Genomic DNA, 26,016 nt, shown 5'->3' on the forward strand with positions numbered 1-26,016 from the left:
GGGGAACTGTTTCATCCAGAACATCTAAGGAAGAAAACGAAGATAAGAAAGACTACATCAAATTTCACACATTCCGGCCCAATCCCTTATACAAAAAATGTGAAGGTTTCACCTTTTTTCACCCTTTCATCTAAGTCCCCAATTTCCTCCCCTAGAAACTGCTTCCTATAGAGTCCTCTCTAACGTGCATAACAAAACGGAATGCTTAAACAAGCACCTAAAGAATGTCCCAGAGAAGAAATGAGAATGTTTAGAATGGAAAGGCATTTGCTACTCAAGGTTAAACAGGACACAGTTCAATGCCCTACTAAAAAAAATCAATCCCAGGTGTAACCCAAGTTTTTCCAGGTGTGTATAATATATAAAAGTCTTTCAATTTAGGACTTGACATCCTTAGGGAAAAAAAGTTTTTTTCCTCCTAAAAAAATCAAAATGAAAACAGTCAACATCCAAGTCCTACCGTGCTGAGAGCTAAACTCCAATCACCAAGTTTTCCGAGGTGTCAAGCCACGGTGATTAAAAGAAAACAATGAGGCTGGACACGGTGGCTCATGCCTGTAATCCCAGCACTTTCGAAGGCCAAGGCAGGCGGATCGCTTTGAGCTCAGGAGTTCGAAACCAGCCTAGGCAACATGGTGATAATCCATCTCTACAAAAAATACAAAATTAGCTTCACATGGTGGCACAAGCCTGTAGCCCCAGCTACTTGGAGGCGGAGGCTGAGGCTGGAGAATCACTTGAGCCCAAGAAGTGGAGGTTGCAGTGAACAGAGATTGTGCCATACTCTACACCAGCCTGGGTGAGACAGTAAGACCCTGTCTCAATTAAAAAAAAAAAAAAAGAAGAAGAAGAAAAGGATTGGTAATGGTTTGATAAAGGAAAGTGCCCCGGGCTGGCTGATATTTACATCGCTGATTCTGAGTGCCAAGCACTGGTTCAGGTCACTCAATAGTTGTATCTTATGTAACCCTCCCAGGAACCCCTAGGGTAGAAATTTTAACCCCATGGTATAGTTGCAGAAACCAAAGCTAAGAGCACAGAAGTAGAATGTGGTGAACACAAGGCCTGGCCAACCTCATTACCATGCCCTTTCTACTCATACCAAAATCCTCTAAAGTCCAGGAGAAAAACCTGTTGCCAGCTGTCTGTGTGACCTTGGGTAAGTACATCTTTCCAGGTGTCATTCTCTTACCTCTTAATACGGAAGGAAACCTAATAGCCTCAGTGAATCTGGAAGGAGGGAGTGAGCATGCATGCATAGCCAGTCTGGCCCTCTGTCCTCTCTTGAGGGCAGCATTCTGCTGCACAGCTCTGGAGATGAGCCTCAAGAAGGCCACTTGCCCTCAGAGATAAGCCAAGTTCTGCCTATCAGCTCTATCCCTTATCAACATAAAGGTAAATTTTGATCTCCACCAGCCTTACTCCACCAGTCTTTCTTCTCAACTGATTCCATTTTCTTTTTTTTTTAAGATGGGGTTTCACCATGATGGCCAGACTGGTCTTGAACTCCTGACCTCAGGTGATCCACCACCTCAGCCTCCCAAAGTGCTAGGATTACAGGCGTGAGCCACCGCGCCCAGCCTCAACTGATTCCGAGACACACGCAGGGGAAGACAGTAAAATTTGGTCCTCTTTGAATGACTGAAATGGGAAAATTCCTAAGACAGAATTCTATTTGTTTAAAATAGGAGCTATGACCTCTTTCCCTCAAGGGACTTGTAATAGAAAGAAAATAGGCAGGGAGGTGAGGAGTTCAAGACTACCCTGGCCAACATGGAGACGTCTGTCTCTACTAAAAATACAAAAATAATCTGGGCATTGTGGTGGCCGCCTGTAATCCCAGCTACTCGGGAGGCTGAGGCCGTGCCTCTGCACTCCAGTCTGGGTGACGGAGCAAGACTCTGTCACAAAAGAAGGAAAGGAGGGGAGGGGAGGGGAGGGGAGGGGAGGGGAGGAGGAAAGAAAGGAAAGAAAGAAAGAAAGAAAACACACACACATATTCCAAATAACCAATACTATTCCAGAAGTTAATAATGGAAACTGTTAACCAGGTACACCTACTTTCACAAAATAAACGTGTTCCCCAATTGCAGCAGAGAAATTCAATTTTTGAAAGCACAGATACTGTTTTAAAAACAAAAAGAAAAACCAAAAAACCCTTAGAAATTCCCAATGCAGGAGAAAGCTCATAGTGGCTGGTAACCTTCTCCACACACCCCCGCCTCCATTTCCTGCAGACCTGCCCCCAGCCCAGCAGAGCCTCCGTATCTGGCTCCCCCTCCCAGTAATGGGCTTCTACCACACCCTGCACTGGTCAACACTCCTGAGCCACTGTGGATCTCAACTACTTTTGCTCCCACTTTCTTGCTTTTCTGTCCCCACTTCTCAATTTTCATGTGAAAAGACATCTCTTTGCAGACACTGCCAACAAATAACATTTTCCTTTCTTTCTGCTTAGTAAATGAACCAGTTTTGGCATTCAATAAATATTTGTTCAGCACCTAAACACTGCGTAAATAGTTGTGTGAGGCACTGGGTTACAACAGTGAACAGAGCACAGGTTCTGCCCTTCAGGGCCCAGATGGGACACGGACAGTGGTGGGATAAGGACGGGAGCACTGCAAGGAAACCCCTTGGGAAGATCCCCTGTGGGAGGAAGTATCTAAGCTGGAAACTGCTTTGTAAAGTGTTCTGTTAGAAAGTAAAGCCATTCCTACCTTGACCTTTTAAACCTATCAAACGTGTTATCCAGAAAGATAACAGTTACGCCAGGACAAGAAGTCACCTAATGGAAGGCTTTGGAAAACCAGAGTACACAGCTCAAATCTGCTAATTTTAGACAAACAGAAAATACTTCAGTGAGCATGCTACTGAAGGGTATTTTTAGAGTCTCTTTCAGTTAAGCACCCTGAACTCCTCAGTAGTTTTTTTTAAAAAAAAAAAAAGGCAAGCAAAGAAAACTAGTTCAAATCTATAGCAAGTAAAAAATTATCTTCCTTCTTCATGCCTAATTTCTTTCATTCTACAACAGAAAACAAACTCTCAGCATTCCATAGCTAATTCCATTCTATGCCTAACCACCGTATTTACTTAGTATTTGGGGAAGAAAGTTGACTACAGCTGTTATTTCTCATTGCTTATCTTGAGAAAACACTGAACAATGTAAAGCACATATGAGCAATAAGCAATAAATTAAGCACAAAACAGTGTTTTCTTTTCCTTCACAATACTGCCTAAGAATGGGCTTAGGCTGTGCACACTATAATCTCAGCAGTTTGGGGGACCAAGTTGAGAGGACTGCTTGAGCGTTGGGTTTCAAGACCAGCCTAGGCAACACAGGGAGACCCCATCTCTACAGAAAATTTTAAAAATCAGCCAGGTGTAGAGGCACATGTCTGCAGTCCTAGCTACTCAGGAGACGGAGATGGGAGGATCACTTCAGCCCAGCACGTCCAGGCTTCAGTGAGCTGTGATTGCGCCACTGCATACCAGCCTGGGCAACAGAGTGAGAGATTATTTAAAAAAAAAAAAAAAAAAAAGAATGGGCTTAAACAGCATTTCATAACCTGAGGGCAACCCGAAGCCTAACCTGGCTTCTTAAAACTTCTCTGACTGGCCGGGCCTGAGACCAAACCAAATTCTAGGGTTTGGGATGGGATCTTCCACAAAGCTCAGCTTTTAATATACACAGTGGCACCTGCTTACTTTCTGCCCCCCACCCCCCCCAAAAAATACGCTGATCTTGGAGATGTAGTGTCCTGCTGCTCCCTCTTCAGATGTGTTACTATCTCAGCCTCATTCTCCTGAAAACGCCCGCAAGAAGCCAGACCGTTTGCCCCTCAACCTTGGAGTCCTGCCAGTTGGCAAACGGAAAACAGGGCCCACTTTCAAACGGTCACTGCTATTACACTGTGCTATTCACATTTTCAAAGTCTTTTATTATTTTAAATAGATTAAAATTTCTTTTTAAATAAATAAATATACACACACACACACACATATATTTACATATTTTTCTTTTTTTCTTGAGACATTCTTCGTGCATTCACCCAGGATGTGGTGCAATGGTGCAATCTTGTCTCACTGCAACTGCCACCTCCTGGGTTCAAGCAATTCTTCTGCCTTAGACTCCTGAGTAACTGGGATTACAGGCACCTGCCATCACACTGGACTAATTTTTGTATTTTTAATAGAGACCGGTTTCACCATGCTGGCCAAGCTGGTCTCAAACTTCTGACCTTAGGTGATCCACCCACCTTGGACTCCCAAAGTGTTAGGATTACAGGCGTGAGCCACAGCATCCAGTTTTATATTAAACATATTTAATATTTTTTGCAGGCGCAGGGTGGGTGGTAGCTGTGGGCTGAATGCAGTGCCACGCCCTCTCATTTTTTTGGTGTTCAGTCCAGATATTGACGAACGTCTAGCACGGTGCAAGCTGCTTTGGGAAGATTCAATGATAGACCCTGTCCCTGAGGAGCTCAGTGTGAGGAAATGGACAGGGTAAGAGTACTGGCTGGTTTCTTTGGAATGATCCCCAATCCCAACACTTACTGTTACTGTATTACATGTCAAGCACTGGGACAACATGGTCCTTCACAGGGTTTAAACCCCTCCTGCATAGGCGTGAGCTTTATTTTTGCAGAACCATTTCAAAACTGCAGATATGATGACACTCTACCCCCATATACTTAAAGAATCTCTTAAGAATAGGCCACTCTCATGTATACAACAAATACCCTTATACCTAAGAAAATCAATTATAATCCCTTAATATCATCCAACATCCATTCCATATTCAGAATTTCCTACCTCTCCCAAAAATATATTTGACAGCTGTTTTTTTAATCCAATTAAGATTCTCATATTGGTTTATTATGTCTCTTTGGTCTTATTTTAAAAAAAAAAAAATTTTTTTTTTTTCCCTGAAACGCAATTTTGCTCTGTCACCCAGGCTGGGGTGCAGAGGCACGATCTTGGCTCACTCAACCTCCGCCTCCTGGGTTGAAGCAATTCTCCTGCTTCAGCCTCCCCAGTAGCTGGAATTACAGGCATTGCCACCATACCTGGCTAATTTTTATATTTTTCAGTAGAAACCTAAAATTTTGGGGGTTTCACCATGTTGGCCAGGCTGGTTGTGAACTCCTGACCTCATGATCTGCCAGCCTTGGCCTCCCAAAGTGCTGGAATCACAGGCGAGAGCCACCCTGCACAGCCACAAAATAATACAAAATTTAGCTGGGCATGGTGGCACATGCCTGTAATCCCAGCTAAGGGGGAGGCTGAGGCAGGAGAATCCCTCGAACCTAGGAGGTGGAGGTTGCAGTGAGCCAAGATCACACCACTGCATTCCAGCCTGGGTGACAAGAGCGAAACTCCATCTCAAAAAACAATTTTTTTTTTTTTTTTTAATTAAAACACTGTGAAGTCAAGAAACTTTTCTCCATATTCACAGACATATCAACACTCAAGAAAAAAAATATAACCACAAATATAACCAAAAAAAAGTCATGTTATTAGATTGGTGCAAAAGTAGTTGAGGTTTTGCCATTTCCTTTAATGTAAAAACTGCAATTACTTTTGCACCAACCGAATACATTCTAAAATATGAATTTTTTATTTCCAGGTAACTGAGGTATCAAAAGGTATAAATTGCTAAGTGCTTCACTGCAAGTTACCAGCTGCCTGGAGGGCCTCAAACACCAGGCATCCAAGAAGGGGAACTGTGACACAAATCATGCACGTCCAAGACCAGCCTAGGGCATCCAGTGACCAAACGGTGTGCTGTGGTTTTCTAGCCTATTTCCTTCCCTGCAAAACAGTTTATAGGCTGACCTCTCATTCCTGCAGGAACTAAGCATAATCAGCAGTAATCTGATTATTTCCCAGGTAAACTGTTTGACTTAGAAAAAAACAAAGTTAGAAACTTCCTGAGAATTTTCAGGAAGACTGTGCCTTCAGGAAGGTCTGCCTTCAGGAAGAACAGACCTTTAGGATTCTGTTCTATCAGAACTCAGGGGGCCCTTACGTGTTACGGTGACAGGAGTGTAAGAGACATGCCTTCTGCCTGCAAAACATTGTTTCAAACAGGAAGTTCTCACTGTCATCTTTTAAAAAATTCCTATGATTTTTCAACTCACGTTATCCTGACCAACAAAACGTGATTTTTTTTAAGAGACAGGGTCTTGCTGTGTTGCCCAGTTTGGAGTGCAATGACACGATCACAGCTCACTGCAGACTCCAATTCCTGGGTTCAAGCAATCCTCTCACTTCAGCTTCCCACAGGTCCACCGCCCAACACCTGGGTTTTTGTTGTTGTTGTTGTTGTTGTTTTGTTTTGTTTTTGTTTTTTTGGTAGAGATGCTTTGTTTTCCAAGCTGGTCTCGAATTCCTGGCCTCAAGCCATCCTCCTTCCTTAGCCTCCTAAAGCACTGAGATTACAGATGTGAGCCACTGTACCCAGCCAAGAAAGTGACTTTTCTTTTCTTTTTCGATAGGGTCTTCCTCTGTCGCCCAGGCTGGAATGCAGTGGCATAATCATGGTTCATTGCAGCCTTGGCCTCCTGGGCTCACACAATTCTTCCACCTCAACCTCCTGAGCAGCTGGGATCACAGGTGTGCTCCACCACGCCCAGCTAATGTTTTATACAGAGAGTTTCACCATGTTGCCCAGGCTGGTCTCAAACTCCTGGGCCTAAGCAATCTGCCTCAGCTTCCCAAAGTGCTGGGATTACAGGCATGAGCCACCGCATGGCTCCATAAAAAAGTGATCATTTAAAGTAACTTTTTCCTTTCATTACTTTCTAAATCTCAGTCTCACTAAGCCTTAGTTTCTTGTCAACAAAATGAACATAAAAATACCTGCCCTTTGAGGGCCCTTGTTCAGAGTAACTGAGATATCACACATAGAACACTTCACAATATCTGGCTGGCTACCATGATCATGACTATTATTACTACTATTGATGAAGGGCAGGCAAACCCCCAGGAGGATTCTTGGCTGCACTCAGGAAAGAGTTGAAGAGCGAGCCTGTGATAGAAGGAAACTGCTTTACTGACGCAACAGTGTTACAGCTCTGTGACTGCTCCTGCAGAGTGCAGCTGCCCTAGACAGTGGGTTGACAACAGCAGCTCTAGGGCAGTTCTGCAGTCATATTTATGCCCACTTTTAATTACATGCAAATTAAGGAGCAGGTTAGTCAGAAACTTCTAGAAAAAGGGTGGTAATTTCCAGGCATTGCCATGGCAATGGTAAAGTGACATGGCACTGGTGGGCGTGTCTTACAGAGAGGTGCTTTCACCTCTTCCCTGTTTCAGCCAGTCTTCAATCTGGTCTGGAGTCAAGTCCCGCCTCCTACCTCACTAATAGTGTTTATCATCAAACTTGGTGTTTAATAATGGCAAGTTAAAAATCTAACAGTAAAAATTAATGTATGTCAAGTAAGCAATCTGACTGAAGGCATTTAAAATCAATATTAAAAGTCAACAAACCCTTTCTGTCTGATGCCAAATCAATCATTTAATTTTAGCATCTACATTGTGCTAGATGCACATACTAATCCTTTTTGTTACACGAACCTTGCAAAACAATAATAATTATTTCACAAAAGAGAAAATGGAAATAAAGAGACTAATCTGCCCATATTTTAAACAACTGGATGTGAGAGGCACTGAGATTTTAACCCAGATCCATGCAATTCCTAGAACCTTCCATCACATTGCCCTTCTGATTTTAGACAGTGATTAAGCCCACAAAAGACTATGACCAACAGAGAACTTCATACCTTTTCATGCTGAACCTCTGACGTTTTAGAGGTGGAGGGGTACAGTTCTAACATTTCCAACAGAGACCTATTATTTAAATGACTTAGTAAGCACTATTAAACTGAGATACAAATACTATATAGAGAACTGAAATAATTAGTAATAGCCTTCAATAGTTTTAGAAGTATAATTTTTAATACCAATAATAGGATCCATATTCCTTAAACTCAAAAGCAAGGCTAGCAGCCAAAGACCACTGTTTGTACTGAGGCAACCAGAGATGACCCCCGCAAAATCAGAACTATCTTCTTTAACTACCGAGTAATTTTGTGATTTGACTTCATTTTTGTTTTTTGGAAAGTGCCTTTGCTTGGTTTTGTACATTTAAATTTAATTTTTTAAACAAAAAAGCCAGGTGGCAGGGGTGGGTCAAGGGGAGATTGGGAAGGAATTTCCCTTTTAACTTTCTGAGCCCTGAAACTGATTTTATGTTTCATAACTGAGAGATTGCTTCTGTAAGTATACAGTAGCATGATGTTGGAACAGAAACCATGAGACTTAAGGAGAACTGGTTGCCTTAAAACATATACCAGTTCTTCTTCCATTGTGAAAAGTAGGCTAACAACACATTATTACCTAGAGAGGAAACAGATGATTATTCACCTTGAGATGAAAGGGTACACAATAAACTAATTACTAAATAGTTTGACAAATGGCCTGAGTAGATACTTACTTAATATTTTGTAAAGCCTGTTGTTTTTAGAAGCATTTATGGTAAGCTTTCTTAAAAATTATTAGGGTAAATACTTCTGAAATGCAGAATACTTTTTTTTAAGCTTTGTCATTTCGATTATGATTTTTCATAGTAAAATTTTGGTACTGAGATAGACATTCTCTGGACCTTTATAATACCACTCCAAAGGCAAAGAACCATGAGTGACAACGGTCAAGCTGTGGATGAAATGACCAGGAAGAGAGAACTAAATATGTAAATCCCAGCTTCATAGGAACTCTTCTCATACTGCTTTTCTGACTAAAATTGCTGTTTACCTGGTCTCTGAATGTTAATGCCTAATTAAGCCATTGCCTTCAGTTTTCCCCTTGCCCCGCCATCAATATGTTCTCTTGCATATATTGGCATGTTGCCATATAAAGTAAAAATATTGGAGTTATTCTATATTTTATATATAGGTTTATGTATTGTTGGGGATGTTTTCATTGTGCTCTTTTTGGCATAATAAAGAATTCTCTGTTGAGGCCAAAAAAAAAAAAAAAAAAGCAAGCAGTGGCTCACACCTGTAATCCCAGCACTTTGGGAGGCCCGGGCGAGCAGATCACTTGAGGTTAAGAGTTTGAGACCAGCCTCGCCAACACAGTGAAACCCCATCTCTAGTAAAAATACAAAAATCGGCCAGGTATGGTGGCACATGCATGTAGTCCCAGCTACTCAGGAGGCTGAGGTGGGAACACTGGAACCCAGGAAGCAGAGGTTGCGGTGAGCTGACATCACGCCACTGCACTCCAGCCTGGGCAACAGAGCAAGACTCCATCTCAGAAAAAAGAAAGAAAGAAATTGTAGGTGTAAACCACATCAAATAAGCTTGCATCTCCGTTTCTGTATTTTTCCCAAACTCAAATTTAGTCACTAAACCTGACATGATCAGAGTATGGGAAATCATTATATTCTTCCCCACCACCCCATCAATCAGCATGCACCACACCTTTACTAGATTTCTTACCCTTTTCCTCCTTACCCTGACCATGCTTTGAGAATGTTTTTCTTTTTTTTTTTTTTTTTTTGAGACAGAGTTTCACTCTTGTTACCGAGGCTGGAGTGCAATGGCGCGATCTCGGCTCACCGCAACCTCCGCTTCCTGGGTTCAGGCAATTCTCCTGCCTCGGCTTCCTGAGTAGCTGGGATTACAGGCACGCGCCACCATGCCCAGCTAATTTTTTTTTATTTTTAATAGAGACGGGGTTTCACCATGTTGACCAGGATGGTCTCGATCAGTTGACCTCGTGATCCACCCGCCTCGGCCTCCCAAAGTGCTGGGATTACAGGCGTGAGCCACCGCGCCCGGCAAGAATGTGTTTCTTCTTTTTGCCTATTGATCCACTAGATAATAACACAAGAAGGCCTTTGTTACATACATATCTGAGGCTCTCGCCTTAAAAATCTATTCCTCCAAAATGGCCTCAGGGAATGAAAAGAGGAGGAGAAAGATCAACACTATGTGCATGCTCCAAATTTGGCACTTACATAATTATTAATACATAATTACTGCTTCTAACACAGCACTTTTTTCCAAGAATGTGGCCCTTGCAGTTTCTATCTAAAGCTCTGAGTTGCATAACAAAGGGTACAATACATTTTATGTGTTAATAGCTAAAATGTATTGAATGCCTAGCACTATTCTAAGCACTCTTCATGTAAATCCGAAGACAGCTCCCCCAACTTCCCTTACACACATGCACTCTTTTCCTCTCAAACCCTAAGCCTTGTTGCTAGTGTCCTCATTCCCAGCCAGGCAAGATCCAGAATCCACCTTTTTTCCACATACATACACCGTGCCCCTGAAACAACCAGGGAGTCCCACTTCAACTCGGGATGGGATCTGGGCCCCAGCAGGAGCTTAATAAAGACACATTTCACAGGGAAACAAGATGAAGCTACAATCATTCATTATACCCAATATTCCTTCTCAACACACACACACACACACACACACACACACACACACACACACAGAGAGAGAGAGAGAGAGAGAGAGAGAGAGAGAGAGAGAGAGAGAGAGAGAGAGACAAAGAGACAGAGACAGACAGAGACTATGGAAGCTTTACTTGCTTCTTGGCACTGACCACTAATCTAACATATCACGTATCTAGCATTTATCTTGTTTTTTGTTTCTTTGTTCAAGACAGGGTCTCACTCTGTCAGCCAGGCTGGAAACAGTAGTGCAATCACAGCTCATTGCAGCCTCAGCCTCCTGGGCTCAGATGATCCTCCCACCTCAGCCTCCTGAGTAGCTAGGACTACAGGCAAGCACCACCATGCCTGGCTAATTTTTGTACTTTTTTTTTGTAGATACAGGGTTTCACCATGTTGCCCAGGCTGGTCTCAAATTCCTGGACTCAAGAAATCCACCTGCCTCTGCCTCCCAAAGTGCCAGGATTACAGGTGTGAGCCACCATGTCTGGCATTTATCTTACTACCTACTTCCCCCACAAGAATCTGAGCTCCACAAAGGCAGGGATTCTTTTTCTCCGTTTTTGTTTCCAGCATATAGAGCAAGTCTTGGCACACGGTTGGTGCTTAATACACTTTTTTTTTTAAGAGATGGGGGCTGGGCATGGTGGCTCATGCCTGTAATTCTAGTACTTTGGGAGGCTGAGGTGGGCGGATCACTTGAGGTCAAGAGTTTGAGACCAGCCTGGCCAACAGGGATGAAACCCCATCTCTACTAAAAATATAAATATTAGCCAGGCATGGTGGCAATGCCTGTCGTCCCAGCTACTTGGGAGGCTGAGGCAGGAAAATTGCTTGAACCCAGGAGATGTAGGCAATCGTGCCACTACACTTGAGCCTCGGTGACAGAGCAAGACTCCATCTCAAAAAAAAAAAGAAGAAGAAAAAGAGAGATGGGGTCTTGTTATGTCACCCAGGTTGCACTCAAACTCCCCGGTCCAAATGATCCTCCATTTCGGCCTCCTGAGTAGCTAGCTAGGGCTTCAATACACATTTTTGAATGAAAGAAACAAACAGGGTTATGTGGACATCACATCCATGGAAAGAACCCCCCCTTTTTTTTTCTAGAGACAGGGTCTTACTTTGTCACCCAAGCTAGAGTACAGTAGCAATCACAGCTTACAACTGACTCAAATTCCTGGGCTCAAGTGATCCTCCCATCTCAGTCTGCCCAGCTAATTTTTAATTTTCTGTAGAGACAGGCAGTCTCAAACTTTTGGGCTCCAGTGATCCTCTCACCTTGGCCTCCCAAGGTGCTGGGATTACAGGCATCAGCCACCATGCCCAGCCCAGAGAAGTCAAAGGCTGCAGTGAGCTGAGATTGTAACACTGTACTCCAGCCTGAGTGACAAGAGTGAGATCCTGTCTCAAAAACAATATATATATATATGTATTTTAGAAGAAGTCTCGCTGTCACCCAGGCTGGAGTGCAGTGGTGCAATCTCGGCTCACCACAACCTCCACTTCCTGGGTTCAAGTGATTCTCCTGCCTCAGCCTCCAAGTAGGTGGAATTACAGGCATGCACCACCATGCCCAGCTAATTTTTTGTATTATTAGTAGAGACAGCGTTTTGCCATGTTGGCCAGGATGGTCTCAAACTCCTGATCTTAAGAGATATGCCCACCTCAGCCTCCCAAAGTGCTGAGATTATAGGAATGAGCCACCATGCCCAGCAATATTATTAGTAGTAGTATTTGATTTTTCTAAATTTCCTTTCAAATTATGCTGTATTTTATTAACAGACTGTGGCAAACCTCTCCCCTCCCCTCCCTCGGCAACAGAAAAACAAAGACTCTGATTTACTTTTATTGTAAAATTCACAGATAATCCTTGAACCAAAATAAAGCAGTCCACAAAAATAGACCCCTCTTTATTCTAAAGCCAACTTCTTGGAGTGTGCTCAGACCACAACCTCAGAATTCACCACCAAAGCTAGGAACCCCGTGCTTCTAAGTTGGTCAGTTTGCTCTGACCTTGTCATTAGTAAGAAAATGAGGGCAGTACAGGTTCCAATTAGGAGAAGAATAATCTTATCAGGAAATAACTTTATATCTCATACTGCACTAAAAATATCACATCCTTTCACTTCTAACTCCACCTCTCTCTCACCTCCTCCCACCAAGTAAATAATTCATTTAACAGGTGAAGGCTGCCTCTGAGAATGGTCTGTTTAAAAACACAGGCAGGCCCATGGAATGTGTTTGAAACTAGTCTCTAGGCTCTTGATCACTGACTGATTGGACTTTAACATGTCTGTTCCACAATTTGTTCTTTTTTTCTGTTGCTCAGGCTGGAATGCAGTGGCACAATCATGGTTCACTGCAGACTCAAACTCTTGGGCTCAAGACATCCTCCTGCCTCAGCTTCCCAAGAAGCTGGGACTACAGATGTGCATCACCATGCCCAGCTAAGTTTTCATTTTCTGTAGAGATGGGGGTCTCCCTGTGTTGCCCAGGCTGGTCTCAAACTTCCTGAGCTCAAGTGATCTCCTGCCTCAGCCTCCCAAAGTGCTGGGATTACAGACATAAGCTACCATGCCCAGCATAATTCATTCTTTTTTTTTTTTTTGAGACAGAGTTTCACTCTTGGCTCACTGCAACCTCATCTCCCAGGTTCAAGCAATTCTCATGCCTCAGTCTCCCAAGTGGCTAGGACCACAGGTGTATGCCACCACACCTGGCTAATTTTGTATTTTTAGTAGAGACAGGGTTTCACTATGTTGTCCAGGCTGGTATCGAACTCCCAGCCTCAAGTGATCTGCCTGCCTCAGCCTTCCAAAGTGCCAGGGTTACAGGCATGAGCCACTGTGCCCAGCCGTAATTCCTTAATAAATTTACCTTCACACTTCTAGTTTAGACAGTGCTCCATAAGCATGCTTTGTTTTGTGTTTGTATTTGAGTCTCCTCCATGGCTAGCCCATCAATTCCTTAAGGACCTAGCTATGTCTCTTATGTTGCCTTGGGAAACCGTAGTCAGCAGAAAACCTCATGCTGATGGGCTCCTCAGCAAAAGCACACAGTTCCTTTGGCACCAGGAGGATCTTTGTTCCATGAAAAATTTTTAGGCTATAAACAAGTCTTGTTCTTTCAGAGACACTCACTCTGGCTTTTTAAAAAAATATGTCTGCAGGTATTAAGTCTCACCCACATGTTGATTTTACTACTTTAAATTAGGTTTCCAGACATCTGATGGTCACTCTCCAAGTACTACCTAAATAGCACCACCCACACTTCTACCATAGGGGAGCACAATGCAACCTGACAATTTATTTAATTTTCGGAGACAGGATCTTGCTCTGTCACCCAGGCTAGCATGCAGTGGCATGACTGATGCTCACTGTAGCCTTGACTTCCCAGCCTAAAGTGATCCTCCCACCTCAGACTGAACCACCACGTCTGGCTAATTTTTTTTTTTTTTTTTTTTTTTTAAGTTTTAAAGAAATGAGGTCAAGCCAGGTCGCCCAGGCTGGTCTTAAACTCTTTGAGCTCAAGTGATCCTCCTTACCTGAGCCTGCCAAAGTGCACAGAAGTGTTGGTATTACCAGAGTGAACCACCACACCCAGCCCTGACAATATTTTTCAAGCAAATGTGTCTTTGCCAACCTCACTCTGGATTAAAAGTGCCTTGGGGGCACAGTTTTATCCTGCTCCTGTGCCAAGGCACTGGCGTTTCTTGAACACAGGATATGTTCCATGGGTGACTAGTGGAAGGACCAGAATGAAGGGGGCAGGCTGAGACCTGTCCTGGGCATCCTCACCATCCCCCTCACACTCAGAAGGCAGGTGCAGAGGCAAGGCCACCAAAAAGGGTACCTGGCCCAGTAGACAATCCAAATACCCTGGTCCCACCCTCTCTTTTCATCCAAGTGATTTTACTACTCTTACTTTTTAAATTTTTATTTTATTGTGGTTAAATATGCACAACCTAAAATTTGTATTTTTAATCATGTTTATTTGACGCTGAATTCATTCACAATATTGTGGAACCATCACTACCATCCATCTCCATAACTTTTTCACCTTCCCGAGCTGAACCTCTGCCCAATGTGGTGGCTTACACCTCTTTGGTGTGGTGTGTAGATCACCTGAGGTCAGGAGTTCAAGAACATCCTGGCCCACATGGCAAAACCCCATCTCTACTAAAAATACAAAAATTAGCCGGGCATGGTGGCACGCACCTGTAGTGCCAGCTACAAGGGGGGCTGAGGCAGGGGAGAATCGCTTGAACATGAGAGGCAGAGGTTGCAGTGATCTGAGATTGCACCACTGCACTCCAGCCTGGGCAACAGAGCAAGACCCTGTCTCAAAAAAAATAAAAAGAAACTATACCGTTAAACACTGACTTCCTATTTCCCTGTAACTACCATTCGACTTTGTCCCTATGAATGTGGCTACTCTAGGCACTTCATGCAATTGTAATCACATGGTATTTGTCCTTTTAGTGATTGGTTTATTTCATGTAATATCCAAGATTCATCCAAATTGTTATGTGGCAGAATTTTTCTCTTAGACTACTACTTTAATGACAGCCTAAAATGGTCCATGAATTAAGGGACCAACATCAGAAAATCCCAGATATTCCATCAGACAGGCAGGCCCATTTCTCCGGTAGGCTTTTGCCTGAGTGCACCTGGGCTTTCAGCCTGATGTGATTTCTCTTATCTCTAAGCTTACAGACCCAGGCTTGTGTAAACAGCTTTCACTGTACAAAATCAGAGCCACTCAGCATTTCCCCACCACCAGAAGATAAATGTACTTGCTGTTCTTAATCTTTCACTGCAACTGCTTTGGGGGATCTAGAGAACGGATAAAGGTAGGAAATCACAACTCTGGAATCTTTTCAGCACTGCAAATTCATTAACAGCATTTTTTAAGCATCACTGACATATAACTCACATAACATAAAGTTCACCTGTAAGTATTCAATTAAATGGTTTTACTATGTTCACGAAGTTGTACAACCATCTCCATTTTCATCAACCCAAAAAGAAACCCTAAGCCCATTAGTAGTCACAGCCCCATAGCCCACTCCTGTTCATTAATATGATCTTAAACTTTATAATCTATTTGCCAGATACTCTTCTTCTACATGTCCCACAGTACATAGCAAATACTTAAGAGTCCAATAAACACATCCACTACTATCAAATGCATATATATATTTATTACAAATATATATAATATAAACTCAAAAATAATTCTTTCCAGTAAACCTTATGTTCAGAAATTTTGTTATTAGGCATATCCCAATTAACCTGAGATCCAAGTTAGGAAAAAAGAATAAATTTATTACTTTTTTCTTTTTCTTTTTTTATGAGAGAGTCTCACTCTTTGCCCAGGCTGAAGTGCAGTGGCACCATGTCAGTTCACTGCAACCTGTTTCCTAGGTTCAAGCCATGTCTCCTGACTCAGCCTCCTGAGTAGCTGGGATTACAGGCACTCAACACCACACCCAGCTAATTTTTATATTTTTAGTAAAGATGGGATTTAGTAAAGTGCTGGGATTACAGGTGTGAGCCACCATACTCGGCCGGATTTATACCATTTTTAAAACTAGATGAACATTCCTAAAACGTTAGCATTTTTTGTTTGTTTTCGTTTTTATGGTAACACTTAAAACAATTTAAAAGAAGTAACAGTGGCTAAGACATGCATTTCAGGGCCGGGAGTGGTGGCTCACGCCTGTAATCCAAGCACTTTAGAGGCCAAGGCGGACAGATCACCTGAAGTCAGGAGTTCAAGACCAGCCTGACCAACATGGTGAAATCCTGTCTTAAAAAAAAAAAAACATGCATTTCAAGACCAGGCATGCTGGTTCACACCTGTAATGTCAACAATTTGGGAGGCCAAGGCAGGAGGATCATTTAAGGCCAGGAGTTTGAGACAGCCTGGGCAACATATTGAGACCCTGTCTTTTATTTTTTGAAAAAAAAAATAAAGAAAAAAATATATATATATGATATGCGTTTCAGGAGAAGGCTCTCCTTAAGACATCAGGGCTCTCCTTGCAGTCTCATGGGCAAACTATATCTGCACACCTGCTCTATGCAGATTCCTACCTCTCTCTTATCAAAGAAAACATGTACAGGCTATTACACAACACCTTGTTATGTGTATTTTCAAAAATTCAGATATTGCATCCTCTTAAATAAAACTATGAAGACAAAGGATATCACAAGCCTTCAAAAAGGTAAATTATTTACTTATCATCACAAACAGCTAAATACTAAAATAAAAACGGACAAGCATTACACGGATTTGAAAACCTCTACAGATCTATACCAGTGCAGCTTAGAGGAAAACCTGTACTTCCTCCATAAAGCAGTTTTGAATTAAAGCTCTCCCCTTGCTCTCACTCCACTTTGGAGCTGATTTGTCTTGGGATAGGTACTGGTGTCATGAGTTCTTGATAGTCAGTAAATCATAGCACACATGCAAGGAACAAAGGAGAAAATAAAATCATTTACTTGAAGATGAGAGAAGACAACCTTATCACAGTGAATTCATTCTTTTAAAATTTTTATTTTATTTTATTTTATTGAGGCAGCAGAGTCTCATTCTGTCACCCAGGCTGGAATGCAGTGGCATGATCTCAGCTCAGTGCAAATTTAGCCTCCCAGGTTCATGGGATCCTCATGTCAAGGCCTCCCGAGTAGCTAGGATTGCAGATGCGCGCCACCACACCCAGCTAATTTTTATATTCTAGTAGAGATGAGGTTTCGGCATGTTGGCCAGGCTGGGTTTTTGTTTGTTTTTATAGAGACAGGGTCTCACTATGTTGCCCAAGCTGGTCTCAAATCCCTGGGCTCAAGTGATCCGCCCACCTCAGCCTCGCAAAATGCTGGGATTACAGGCAGAAGCCACCACACCCAGCCACAGTGAATTAGTTCTAAGTGGAATACAGAGTTTTAAATAAAAATTTGTCAGATTATGGGGTGGTGGCTCACGCCTGTAATCCCAGCATTTTGGGAGGCCGAGGCAGGCTGATCACTAGAGGTCAGGAGTTCAAGATCAGCCTGGACAACATGGCAAAACCCCATCTCTACTAAAAATACAAAAAAAAAAAAAAAAAAAAAATTAGCTGGGTGTGGTGGTACATGCTTATAATCCCAGCTACTGGGGAGGCTGAGGCAGGAGAATCACCTGAACCTAGGAGACAGAGGCTGCAGGAAGCCTCAAAAATAAATAAATAAATAAAAATGAGTCAGATTATGGGCAAGATTACTGTGCCAAACTAGAAATGAGTCTTCTCAGTGCTACCAAATTAATTCTAGTCAGAATCAGAGTAGGGAGAATGGGGAGAACTGGCAAATTGACAGTGAAGCAACATCATCTTTTCCAAACTGGACTTGCCTGTGCCCCATGGAGAATGGGATCCACTAACAGCCCATTAACAGCCTGCCACCAACCCAGTGATCCTCCAAGCTGGGACACACAGCCACCATCCCACAGTCAGTGCTCTCTAGATAAACTACTGGAGAATTGTTAAAGATATGTTAAGGGCTGAGCGCAGCAGCTCAAGCCTGTAATCCCAGCACGTTGGGAGGCCAAGGCAGGAGAACTGCTAAAGTCCAAAAATTCAAGACTAGCCTAAGCAACATGGTAAGATTCCATCTCTACAAAAAATTTTAATTGATGAAGCAGTGCCAGCTACCAGGAAGGCTGAGGCAGGAGTATCACTTGGGCCCAGGAGGTCAAGGCTGCTGCAGGGAGCCATGTTTACACCACTGCACTCCAACCTAGGTAACAGAGCAAGACTTCGTCTCAAGAAAAAAAAAAAGATACTGTTGAGGACTGATGTGTGTCCTCCCAAAAATCATATGTTGAAGTCCTAACTCCCTGTAACTCAGAATGTGACCGTCTCTTAAGATAGGGTCTTTACAGAGGTCACCAAGTTAAAATGTTAAAGCCATCAGGGTAGTCCCCAGTACAATATAACTGGTGTCCCTATTAAAAGGGGAAATTAGGCTTGACGTGGTGGGTCATGCCTGTAATCCCAGCATTTTGGGAGGCTGAAGTGGGAGGCTCACTTGAGGTCAGTAGTTTGAGACCAGCCTGGGCAACACAGTGAGATCCTTGTTTCTACAAAAATAAATAAATAAATAAATAAAATTAGTAAGGCCTGGTGGCACGTGCCTATAGTCCCAGCTACTCAGGAGGCAGAGGCAGGAAGATCAGTTGAGCATGGGAGATCAAACCTGCAATGATTCATAATCACACCACTGTACTCCAACCTGGGTGACACAGTAAGACCCTATCTCAATAAAGAAGGGGAAATTTGGACACAGACATGTACAGAAAGAAGATGACGTGGAGAAACTGGGTGAAGATGATCATGTATGAACCAGTGCGAGAGGCCTGGGACAGATCCTTCCCTCCTAGCCCTCAGAAAGAAGCAACCCTGCCAACACCTTAATCCAGGACTTCTAGCCCCCAGAGCCATGAGCAATACATTTCTGTTAAGCTACCTTGTTTGTGGTGCTTTGTCAAGGCAGTTAAGGGAAACTAATCCAGACAAGACTTTACATGTAAATAGAGTTACACTGTAAATTATATATTGAAACAAAATCAACATTTCCCAAGTTCCATACAATTAGAATAGTAAGAGTATGTGATTACTGTAGTAACCACAACATAATTCCATCATCTATTCAAGGAACTCTCTTAGAAGAAGATGAAGCAAAAAACAACACTAAATTAAGAGCAAGAATCCTCATTCATCTCTGGATTGGACACTACCAGAGTGTGCTCAAGCACTGGCTGAACAAATAAACTAACCCATCTGTTTCCTCTACAAGATGGAAACAATATCTATAAAATCACAGTCCTTGAGCCAGGCCTGGTGGTAGTCTGAGCTACTCAGGAGGCTGAGGCACTAGGATCTCTAGAGCCCAGGAGTTTGAGGTCAACCTGAGCAATGAAGGACAGGACAGGACAAGAAAAGAGAGGTCAGGCATGGTGGCTCACGCCTGTAATCCCAGCACTTTGGAAGGCTGAGGCGGGCGGATCACTTGAGGCCAGAAGTTCAAGACCAGTGTTGCCAACATGGTGAAACCCTGTCTCTACTAAAGCTATAAAAATTGGCTGGGCATGGTGGCGCACACCTGTATACCCAGCTACTTGGGAGGCTGTGATGAGAGAATCACTTGAATCCGGGAGGCGGAGGTTGCAGTGAGCCAAGATCGCACCACTGCACTCCAAAAAAAAAAAATTTTTTTTTGAAACACGTTCTTTAAAAAGAAAAAAAGAAAAGAAGGAGGGAAGGAGGGAGGAAGGGAGGGAAGACAGGAAAATTAGAAAAGAGAGAATGAAAATTGGAAAAGAAAGAGAGGGAAAAAAAAAACTTCTGCAGTCCTCAGATGTGACACACACACACACACAAAAACCAAGCACCTGCGATGGCCATGAAGAAAGCACTGTGCTACATCACATACTGAAAGATATATAAAGTTTATAAATGAACATTGTCTTTAAAGCAAATTAAGGCGTAATATCTATTAAGAAGATTACACTATTCAAGCAATGTAAAACTACAATGTTAATTTTGCCATTAGAACCTCAGTCCTCTAATTTATGGCCAAAATACCATCCTTCCTCATCTCTCTATTCAATTAAGGAAATATCCAATATATTGCAAAATATGGTAATCTATAATATCTAAACACCAAGTAGTCTATTGTAAATTTCAGAATTATTGCCTTAGCACTCTAATAATTCCAAATAAGAATATCTAGCAATTAATATATAAGAGTCATCAAGCCTACAATTAAACATTAAATGGGGCTGGGCAAGGTGGCTCACATCTGTTACCCCAGCACTTTGGGAGGCCAAGGCTGGAGGACTGCCTGAGCCCAGTTTGAGAACAGCATGGGCAACGTGGTGAAAAAATGCAAAAATCAGCTGGGCATGGTGGCATGCACCTGTCGTCCCAGCTACTCAAGAGGTTGAGGGTGAAGGATTACCTGAGCCTGGGAAGTCGAGGTTACAGTGAGCTGTGACTGCACCCCTGCACTTCATCCTGGATGATAGGGAGACCCTGTCCCAAAAAACAAAAACAATGAGCTGGGTGTGGTAGCTCATGCCTGTAATCCTAGCACTTTGCAAGGCCAAGGCAGGCAGATCACTTGAGGTCAGGAGTTCAAGACCAGCCTGGCCAACATGGCAAAACCCTGTCTCTACTAAAAATACAAAAATTAGCCAGGCGTGGTGGTGTGTGCCTATAATCCCAGCTACATGGGAGGCTGAGACAGGAAAATCACTCGAACCCGGAAGGCTGGAGATTGCAGTGAGCCGAGATCAGGCCACTGCACTCCAGCCCAGGCGACAGAGTGAGACCTCGTCTCAAAAATAAACAAAAACAAACAACAACAACAAAAAGTAAGTGGGCAGCCTTAAAAATAACTTCTTAACATACATTTAACAGATGCATCTCCAGGCACTATGATTATTATTATTATTACTTTTTTTTTTTTTGAGACGGAGTTTCGCTCTTGTTACCCAGGCTGGAGTACAATGGTGCGATCTCGGCTCACCTCAACCTCCGCTTCCTGGGTTCAGGCAATTCTCCTGCCTCAGCCTCCTGAGTAGCTGAGATTACAGGCACGCGCCACCATGCCCAGCTAATTTTTTTATATTTTTAGTAGAGACAGGGTTTCACCATGTTGACCAGGATGGTCTCAATCTCTTGACCTCGTGATCCACCTGCCTCGGCCTCCCAAAGTGCTGGGATTACAGGCGTGAGCCACTGCACCCGGCCTGATTATTATCATTTTTAGTGTCTCTCCACATATCTTGGCCTTAACCTAGGTAATCTACAAAATGTCCTGACATTTCTTTGTAACTGTTTTGTTTTGTTTTTTTAAGAAAGGACATGAGAGAGGCATAGCCTATTAAGACTAATTTTTCTATTACTAGATGTGTCTGAAATACAGTAACATACCTAATAAGTTAGCTCTGTATATGGTCACATGGCACTTTCAAACAGTAATCTCAAGTCTATTTATATCAAATGCAGCAAAACACATCTTGGAAACCACTTTACAAGCCTGTAAGAAATCAGTGTTAGTCACAATAGAGGCAAAAGGCAAAGAGCCAGCTATACAATCGCACATGCACAAGTCACAAAGTTTATAGGAAAGTGTGACTAAAAGTAAATACTCAGTGCAGGGGTTTTCCAATGAGCATGATATAGCTTAAGCAAAAATGTGTACGAATCAATACGAAACATCTAAGACAGCAATTCCCTTTAGTGAAACCATTCTTTCACGTACAGGAAAATACTTCTTTTAAAGACTCCTAAAACTCCTTTAGAAATAAACACCTCCTGGCTGAGGACAACTCCATAGTCCCATGTTGATTAGATATTTGACTTCAGGCTTATCACTGAGCTCATCACTGAGCACAGCACAGGGGTCCTGTCAAGGTCTTATGATGGCAGCACTGCTTCAGGCTTGCTTTGAGGCACTGCTTCCTCTTTGGCATGGAGACAATCAAATGTGCTTATCAAAGTGGCCAATAACACCTGGGAGGGGTAAGACAGCTCACAGGCTCAAATATGGTGAATCCATTATGGAATTAAAGGTACATTTAGAGTTAATACTGGGGATTCCCTGTCCCTGCCCCCACAAAGCATGCGTGTATCATCTACATAGCAAGCGAGGAATAAATGGTCCCGCTAAACAATGCTGGTGGGTAAATTTAGTGGTGCCTTATTTGAAAAGCAATACTAGCAAAGAGAAACCATTCAGAGGGAATCATAACAAAGGCTCTGAAAATTACACAAGAGCATACTGGGGATGTTAGTGTGGGAAAACAGTAAAAAGTGTCTTCTTTTTTTTTTTTTTTTTTTTTTTTTGAGACAGAGTTTCGCTGTTGTTACCCAGACTGGAGTGCAATGGCACGATCTCGGGTCACCGCAACCTCCGCCTCCTGGGTTCAAGCAATTCTCCTGCCTCAGCCTCCTGAGTAGCTGGGAATACAGGCGCGCAACACCATGCCCAGCTAATTTTTGTATTTTTAGTAGAGACGGGGTTTCACCTCGTTGACCAGGATCGTCTCGATCTCTTGACCTCGTGATCCATCCACCTCGGCCTCCCAAAGTGCTGGGATTAAAAGTGTCTTTATAATGGTAAAGAATATCATGTACAGGGTGGGCTGGCCTTGTGCTCCTGGCAAGCAAGGCCCACACTGTGAAAGCTATTCAGGGAGACCATTTAGCTTATTTCACCAAAGAGCTTTTCTGATCCTCTAAACTACCCAAAAATGGCTGCCCTAGAAGTTGGCAAGCTCTTTGTTCTGGAAGCATTAAGCATGAATGCTTTGGAAACAAGATCTTTCCAAGGCATTTAACACTGATAACTTGGCTATCGAGATGGCAGAATTTTTCCTGAGTTCCTTGAGAATGTCCTAACTGGGTACCTACCCTAGGACCATTTTCCCCATTGCTTCTTATCTGCAGATTGAACAGAGAAAATGCACCAGAAGCCAAGGTGCTTTTTAAAAATCCAGATGGCTGCTGGGACTCCAAGAACACCAGTTAGAAGTTCCAAGGTCAAGGGCCGGGCACGGTGGCTCAAGCCTGTAATCCCAGCACTTTGGGAGGCCAAGCCGGGTGGATCACGAGGTCGAGATATCGTGACCATCCTGGTCAACATGGTGAAACCCCGTCTCTACTAAAAATACAAAAAATTAGCTGGGCATGGTGGCGCGTGCCTGTAATCCCAGCTACTCAGGAGGCTGAGGCAGGAGAATTGCTTGAACCCAGGAGGCGGAGGTTACGGTGAGCCGAGATCGCGCCATTGCACTCCAGCCTGGGTAACAAGAGTGAAACTCCGTCTCAAAAAAAAAAAAAGTTCCAAAGTCAGACCAGCCAGAGGCTTTTCAAGAGCTTTATGAGAAGCTGGGCTCATACCTTTTCTATAATCCTAGCACTCTGAGAGGCCAAGGCCAGGAGGGTCACTTGAGGCCATGAGTTTGAGACCAGATGGGCAACATAATGAGACCCTGTCTCTACAAAACATTTTTTAAATCATTAGCCGGGCATGGTGGTATATACCTGTAGTCCTAGGTACTCAGTAGGCTGAGGGGCGAGGGTCACCTGAGCCCAGGAGTTCAAAGCTATAGTGAGCCAAGATTATACTACTGCACTCCAGCCTGGGTGACAGAACGAGCCCGTCTTTAAAAATTTTTCAATGTAAAAACAAAAGCTTTATGAGTGATTCTGACACCCACCATTGGTTAACCCACTATGCCCTAGAGCTCTAGCCAGGAGCCTCATTTTTGTTGATAAACTAATAATCATAAGAAAGAAGCCTAATTCCATCCTTTGTAGTTAGACAAACCTAGATTAAAATTCTAGCTTCTGCACTTACTAGCTAGATAAACTTGGGCAAATTACTTAACCTTGAAAGCTTTAGCTTCTTCATCTATAAAACTGGGATAGCAATGACACATATACTTCATTGGACTGTGACACAAAGTAAACAAGCTAAGGAATACAAATCACTTCCCACAGAGCCTGACCCAGAGGAGTCTCTCAGTAAACACTGTAGTTGTTATTTTTACTAGATCTGCAAAATGTACACACAGGCATAGTCTTCCTGGGTCTTTCACCCTGTTTCAACAGAAAAAAAAAAATGGAAAGGAAAGAAATTAAACACTGATCCCTTTTGAAGTATGAGGTTTCCCATAGGAATTTGCAGTGATTTTTGAATATTTCAGCATTAATATAAGAAGGAAAATTATGAGTCTTTTATACCAGAAGAACATAAGCATAATCAGACTAGAATTCTGACAAGGTTGACTTGCAGTAGATGGGTAAGGAGGGTCCAATCAAAAATTCTTTTTGGTTGTCATTGAAATAACTGCTACATCTGAATAAGTTGCTGAGCAAAGCTTTAGGTTGTGTATCAGCTATTTTTCTTCATCCTACCCAATGTGCACTCATCAGAAACTTCCCTGAGAGTTCCTTTCTCCTGTAAGTGAGGTTACTTCCTACTTGAGGACACAATTAAAAATGGAACAACTGAAGAGACTGTTAGCAAGGATGTGGAGGAAACAGAATTCTCGTCCATTGTTAGTGAGCATGTATGTCAGTCTAACACAGTTGGAAAACTGGTATTATCTACTAAAACCAAGGATATACCTACCTACAACATAGTAATTCCACTCGTAGGTGTATATATCCAAGAAAAATGGAGGAGACATGTCCTACAAGAATGTTCAAAACAGCTGAATACAATCCAAATGTTCATCAAGAGAATGAATTATGATATATTCAAACAATGTAATATCATAAAGCAATAAAGAATGACCGATACATGCAATAGCATGGATGAACCTCAATATATGGCACTGACTTGGGCAAAAGATGTCAGCTGCAAAACAGTGCATACGGCATTTTACTTACATGACATTCAAGATGCAGCAACATTAACTTACAGTGATAAAAGTCAGACTAGTGGTTCTAGCCGAGGGCTGGGGAGATTACTGATTGTCAACAGTCACATAGGAAACCTCCAAGGTAACAGAAATGTACCGCATTTCTAAATCTGGGTGGTAAACACAGAGACGCATTAAGTTGTACAATTAAGATCCGTGCATTTCATCGCATATAAGTGATACCCCAATATGTTTAAATTCAAATAAATATCTACACAAACATTCTGTGAAGATACAGCATGCCCCATTCTTAACCTCAGGAGTAAAACTATTTTTCTTTTTCTTTTGGTAAGGATGGGAAGGCAGGATAGAAGGTTAGTAATAAAAAGTTTGGCTTAATGAAACAGAATATACACCTAAAGTACACAAACTTCTCAAAATAAAAAACATTTTCAATGCTTATTTTTAAATTTTTATAATTTAAAAGATAGAGACAGGGTCTCACTACATTGCCCAGGCTGGTTTCAAACTCATGGCCTCACACCAACCTCCTGCCTCAGCCTCCCAAAGTGCCATGCCTCACCAAAGTGAAAATATTTCTTAAGAAAGGATAAATTCATCTCTCAAGCAATTTCTCCTATAAATGAGGGAGGTAAGAGAACACACCTCATAGAGTTACTAAGATAACATAATTAAGCATCCAATACAATACATACTCATTATTTAATAATGGTTTGCCAAAATTACTTGTTCATTTTCTTCAGTTCTTTTGATCAACTCCACAAAAATTCACAACCCAGCAGGTGTTCAATATTTGTTGAAAAAATTCAGAAAATCTCTCTCAAAGCATGCAAATCATAAATAATTCCCACATTGATCCATAAGAAAGTCCTCAGGCTGTCACCAAGGCTGGGGTGCAGTGGCATGATCATGGCTCACTGCAGCCTCAACCTCCCAGGCTCAGGTAATCTCACCTTAGCCTCCCGGGTAGCTGGAACTACAGGCATGTGCAACCACGTTCGGCTAATTTTTTGTAGATATGGGGTTTCTCCACATTGCCCAGACTGGTCTTGAACTCCTGGGCTTAAGCGATCTGCCCACCTCGGCCTCCTAAAGTTCTGAGATTA

The 26,016-nt window shown here is 42.6% G+C and overlaps 1 protein-coding gene across 2 annotated transcripts in view; it reads right to left on the bottom strand.

Annotated features, from left to right (window-relative positions):
* The window catches only part of RASSF3 (Ras association domain family member 3), a 176,769-nt gene that overhangs the window by 26,860 nt on the left and 123,893 nt on the right, over positions 1 to 26,016 (bottom strand). The gene's annotated exons all lie outside the window — the stretch shown is intronic.

The sequence above is a fragment of the Callithrix jacchus genome, chromosome 9 (genome assembly GCF_049354715.1).
Source record: "Callithrix jacchus isolate 240 chromosome 9, calJac240_pri, whole genome shotgun sequence".
Lineage (NCBI taxonomy): Eukaryota > Metazoa > Chordata > Mammalia > Primates > Cebidae > Callithrix > Callithrix jacchus.